General features: G+C 40.7%; 1 non-coding gene across 1 annotated transcript; it reads right to left on the bottom strand.

Annotated features, from left to right (window-relative positions):
* Positions 1-2,358: 2,358 nt before the first annotated feature.
* On the bottom strand, positions 2,359-2,465 carry LOC113000829 (small nucleolar RNA R71). The gene has a single exon (XR_003266150.1). It is a non-coding gene; the product is annotated as a small nucleolar RNA R71 (small nucleolar RNA).
* Positions 2,466-6,020: the final 3,555 nt, after the last annotated feature.

Genomic DNA, 6,020 nt, shown 5'->3' on the forward strand with positions numbered 1-6,020 from the left:
TAAAGCAGCGCTTACCTTAGTTAATTTCTAATTAGGAAATTTTGCAATTTTATTTTATGTTGTTCAGTGTTTATTTCGTTTTGGGCCAGAGTATTGTAATAGGGCCCAGTGACTTTGAGTGACTCTTTTTAAATAGCTGCCTTGGGATTCGTGCAGGGCATTCTATTCTGCAATGCTATTTTCATTATTCAGAGCTTTGGTTTTAGGTTTTCACGTTTTTCTGTTCCCTTGTTACAATTTTCGTTCTTAATGCAAATTTCCGTTTTCTGCTTCTAATTACGAGTTCATTCGTGCTTCTTCTTCTACTTTCATTTACGTTTCTGTTTCATGTTTCATTTGCATTTTCTGTTTGAATCCATGGAAGGCTAGATTTTCTGGTGTTGTTTCCTTTTGAGGACGAAGCCCAACTCTCTTTGAGGTTTCGCTTGTAATGTGGTTTCCTGACAGTTTCCCTTCACCAGTTATCCCAATTTCGTGAATATTAATCAGTGCACGCTTCGTGTTCGATTAATTGCCTCTGAGCCTAACTTGCGTTCATGCTTAATGGACGAAGGGCTAACTGGTGTATGTGGTGCCTAATCACGTATTGAAAACCCTAAGTTGATTTTCGCTTAGTAAATTGAAATAGGGTTGGATTAAGTGGTTGACTGTTAGGGACGAATTCTCCATAACCCAGGATAAGAGAATGGCTTCTGAATCAGAGGAAACAACCCGTTTTTAATATTAGTAGTTTTGTATTCCAGTTTACTTGTTCTGCTCTTTAATTACCAAACAACCAACCCCCCCCCCCCAATCGTTATTGTTACTGCAAGTATATTATGAACATTTGGTTTGTCCATGCTCGTTGGGAAACGACCTAGGATCACTTCCTAGTTACTGCATTTTCATGTTTATTTGATTTGGGTACGGCCTCGATCAAATTTGGCGCCGTTGCCGGGGAGCAGTGTCCAAAGGTTCATAATAGCTAGCTAGTGTTGTGTGTTTAATCCTTTCATGTTTTATGTTTAAATTGTTAGTATTGTGTTAGTATGTGTGTTAGTGTTGTTTAGTGTCCTGGTATTTTGCTTAATGTGTGTTCTGTTTCAGTTTTCCCATTAAGCGTTTCCCCTGTTTCAGTCTTGGGTGTTTCGCTGTGAAGATTGTGCTTGCGGCAAAAACAGAGTAGTAGTAGAAATCAATTAGAGACGGATTTTAGCGACCACCCATGCTGAATTATTTGAGATTTTTTGTTTTAGTAGCTAGGGTTGTTATTTTTGGCTGAATTTTTTTGTGGTAACTTCTTTTAATCCATATTTTGTGAGAAAAATAGCTAGAGCTTTTAGTTTGGTCAGATTTGAAAGTTCCAAAAAACTAGCAAATTTTGTGTTTGTCAAAACTTCAAACGGCCATAACTTTTGCTCCGGTTATTAGAATCGCAATTATTAAATATGCATTTGGGGTAGAAAAAAATTTCCTACGCCGTGGCAGCCGGCCTATGGCCCGCTGAGGTCTCCATCGTCCAAAAAAAGCGATTCTGTCAAAAGTTTTTTATTTTTCAAGTTTTATTCACTTATTTTTCTTAACCTACCAATTTTAGCTTTCATAGTTAGACTTTGAATTTTTGTTTGAAATTTTTTGTGCTATCTTCTCATCATTTTATAAGGTTGCTCACAAAATTTCAAGTCATTTGGATATCATTTGAGGGTAGCTGTAGTTCAAACCTACACCTTTATTTACATGACAAGGCAACTAGTTGTGTGCATGCTGAATGTAGTGTATGACTAGAGGCAATCCATCTGACTTACAACCCTTTGATCCTGAGATGGATAGGACATTTCATAGATTAGTTAGGCATCATTTTATACCTTTTGATCATTCTGAGCATTCCATAACTGGTGAATCTGTGCATTCTGTTATTGGTGATTTTGAACATCCTGATCTTGAGCATTATAATTTTGAGCATTCTGATTCTGAGCATTCTGATTTTGCACATTCTGAGAACATGGCACAACCTCCACCTCGTGAGAGGACTCTAAGGGAAATGGCTGCACCTGATTTCACCTATGAAAGCTTGTGCATCCAATACCCTAATGAGGATTCCCATGTGTTCTTAAAACTGGACCGATTCATTTGCTTCCAAAGTTTCATGGCCTTGCAGGTGAAGACCCGCACAAACATTTGAAAGAATTTCACATTGTCTGCTCCACCATGAAACCCCCAGATGTCCAAGAGGATCACATATTTCTGAAGGCTTTTCCTCATTCATTAGAGGGAGTGGCAAAGGACTGGTTGTATTACCTTGCTCCAAGGTCCATCACGAGCTGGGATGACCTTAAGAGAGTATTCTTAGAAAAAATTTTCCCTGCTTCCAGGACCACAGCCATCAGGAAGGATATCTCAGGTATTAGACAACTCAGTGGAGAGAGCCTGTATGAGTACTGGGAGAGATTTAAGAAACTATGTGCCAGTTTCCCCCACCATCAGATGCCATAGTCATTAGAGGAGTGCATGAGGTAGCTACAAACCCATCTGCATCATCTGAAACTAAGAAGCTTGAAGGAAAACTGGATGCATTGGTTAACTTGGTAACCCAGCTGACCTTGAATAAAAAATCTGTACCTATCGCAAGGGTCTATGTGCCAGTTTCCCCCACCATCAGATGCCATAGTCATTAGAGGAGTGCATGAGGTAGCTACAAACCCATCTGCATCATCTGAAACTAAGAAGCTTGAAGGAAAACTGGATGCATTGGTTAACTTGGTAACCCAGCTGACCTTGAATAAAAAATCTGTACCTATCGCAAGGGTTTGTGGTTTGTGCTCCTCTGCTGACCACCATACAGACCTTTGCCCTTCCATGCAGCAACCTGGAGCAATTGAGCAGCCTGAAGCTTATGCTGCAAATATTTACAATAGACCTCCTCAACTTCAGCAGCAAAATCAACCACAACAAAGCAATTATGACCTCTCCAGCAATAGATACAACCCTGGATGGAGGAATCACCCTAACCTCAGATGGTCCAGCCCTCAGCAACAACAACAGCAGCCTGCTCCTTCCTTCCAAAATGCTGCTGGCCCAAGCAGACCATACATTCCTCCACCAATCCAACAACAGCAACAACCCCAGAAACAGCCAACAGTTGAGGCCCCTCCACAACCTTCCCTCGAAGAACTTGTGAGGCAAATGACTATGCAGAACATGCAGTTTCAGCAAGAGACCAGAGCCTCCATTCAGAGCTTAACCAATCAGATGGGACAATTGGCTACCCAATTGAATCAACAACAGTCCCAGAATTCTGACAAGCTGCCTTCTCAAGCTGTCCAAAATCCCAAAAATGTCAGTGCCATTTCATTGAGGTCGGGAAAGTAGTGTCAAGGACCTCAACCCGTAGCACCTTCCTCATCTGCAAATGAACCTGCCAAACTTCACTCTACTCCAGAAAAAGGTGATGCCAAAAATTTACCTAACAATTTATGTGCAGGTGAATCTTCTTCCACAGGTAATTCTGATTTGCAGAAGCAGCACATTCCCCCTCTTCCATTCCCTCCAAGAGCAGTTTCCAACAAAAAAATGGAAGAGGCAAAGAAAGAGATCTTGGAAACGTTTAGAAAAGTAGAGGTAAACATACCTCTATTGGATGCAATAAAGCAAATTCCAATATATGCCAAATTCTTGAAGGAGCTGTGCACTAATAAGCGGAAGCTTAAAGGAAGTGAACGAATTAGCATGGGTAGAAATGTCTCTGCATTGATTGGTAAATCTGTTCCTCAAATTCCTGAAAAATGCAAAGATCCAGGTACATTCAGCATACCTTGTACTATAGGGAATAGTAAGTTTGACAATGCCATGCTAGATTCAGGAGCCTCTGTTAGTGTTATGCCTCTGTCGATTTTTAATTCTCTATCTCTAGGTCCCTTGTCGTCAACTGATGTGGTAATTCATTTAGCTAATAGAAGAGTTGCCTACCCTGTTGGTTTCATAGAAGATGTCTTAATTAGAGTTGGTGAACTGATTTTCCCTGTTGATTTTTATATCTTGAATATGGAAGATGGATTTTCTCAAGGATCAGCTCCCATCATTCTAGGCAGACCGTTTATGAAAACTGCTAGAACTAAGATAGATGTATATGCAGGCACACTATCCATGGAATTTGGTGATATAACTATTCACTTTAATATTCTGGATGCTATGAAATACCCATCTGAAGATCTTTCTGTATTTCGTGCTGAAATAATTGACCATGTTGTTGATGAATACATGACTGATCTTTATTCTAATCTGCATGCTTCTCACTCTTCATGCATTGAGTCTGAAATTGTACTTGATCATATGTCTGAATTTGATGCTGAGAGTGATATTGATTGCATGTCTGGTGGTGGTGTTTTACCTCTCGAGATTGATTTTATAGAGTCAGATAGGACTAACCATGTTTCAGGAAGTACACATACCTCTGACTTTCTTTATGAGGTAAAGGCTGAGAAACCATGTCCTTCTACCACTGTCCAGCCAACCACACCAGAATTGAAGCCTCTGCCATCAAATTTAAAATACGCTTACTTGGATGATAGCAAGAGTTTTCCAGTTATTATATCTGCCTCCCTTGCTGATGAGCAAGAGGAGAAGTTGTTGTCAGTTCTCAAGAAGCATAAGAAGGCTATAGGCTGGACCCTGGCGGACATTCCTGGTATTAGCCCATCCACATGTATGCATCGAATAAATTTAGAGGATGGAGCTAAACCAGTAAGACAGCCACAGAGAAGACTCAACCCGGTGATTCTTGATGTAGTGAAGAAGGAGATAACCAAGCTTTTGCAAGCTGGAATCATTTATCCTATCTCCGATAGCCAATGGGTGAGTCCCGTCCAGGTAGTCCCGAAAAAGACTGGCCTCACAGTGATCAGAAATGAGAAGGAGGAGCTGATTCCTACTCGGGTGCAGAACAGTTGGAGAGTCTGCATTGACTATAGGAGGCTGAACCAGGTTACCAAAAAGGACCATTTTCCCCTGCCATTCATTGACCAGATGCTTGAACGCCTGGCAGGTAAATCCCACTACTGTTTCCTTGATGGTTTTTCTGGTTATATGCAAATTACTATTGCTCCTGAGGATCAGGAAAAGACCACATTCACCTGCCCCTTTGGCACTTTTGCCTACAGGAGGATGCCTTTCGGCCTGTGCAATGCCCCTGGTACCTTCCAGCGGTGCATGATTAGTATTTTCAGTGATTTTTTAGAAAATTGCATAGAGGTGTTTATGGATGATTTCACTGTATATGGATCCTCTTTTGATGGTTGTTTGAATAGTTTGGAAAAAGTTATGAATAGATGCATTGAAACTAACCTTGTTCTAAATTTTGAAAAATGTCATTTTATGGTTGAGGAAGGTATAGTTTTAGGCCACATTATTTCCAATAAGGGTATTGAAGTAGATCCTGCAAAAATTTCTGTTATTTCACAATTGCCTTACCCCTCTTGTGCGCGAGAGGTGCGATCTTTTCTTGGTCATGCAGGATTCTACAGGCGCTTTATAAGGGATTTTAGCAAAGTAGCCCTTCCACTGTCCAACTTGTTGCAAAAGGAGGTTGAGTTTGATTTTAATGACAGATGCAAAGAGGCTTTTGATTGCCTCAAAAGAGCGTTGACTACCACCCCCATCATCCAGGCACCCGATTGGACAACCCCTTTTGAGCTTATGTGTGATGCATCAAATTATGCATTGGGGGCTGTCCTTGCTCAGAAAATTGATAAATTGCCCAGGGTGATATATTATGCTTCTAGGACTTTAGATGCTGCCCAAGCAAATTATACTACTACTGAGAAAGAGCTTCTAGCCATAGTTTTTGCTCTTGAAAAATTTCGATCTTATTTGCTTGGTACTCGCATTATTGTTTATACTGACCATGCAGCTCTAAAGTACTTGTTGAAGAAGGCTGATTCTAAGCCTAGATTGATCCGATGGATGCTCTGGCTCCAAGAGTTTGACTTGGAGATCCGTGATAGGAGCGGAGCACAAAATCTAGTTGCTGATCATTTGAGTCGAAT

This window comes from Glycine max, chromosome 20 (genome assembly GCF_000004515.6).
Source record: "Glycine max cultivar Williams 82 chromosome 20, Glycine_max_v4.0, whole genome shotgun sequence".
NCBI classification, from domain to species: domain Eukaryota; kingdom Viridiplantae; phylum Streptophyta; class Magnoliopsida; order Fabales; family Fabaceae; genus Glycine; species Glycine max.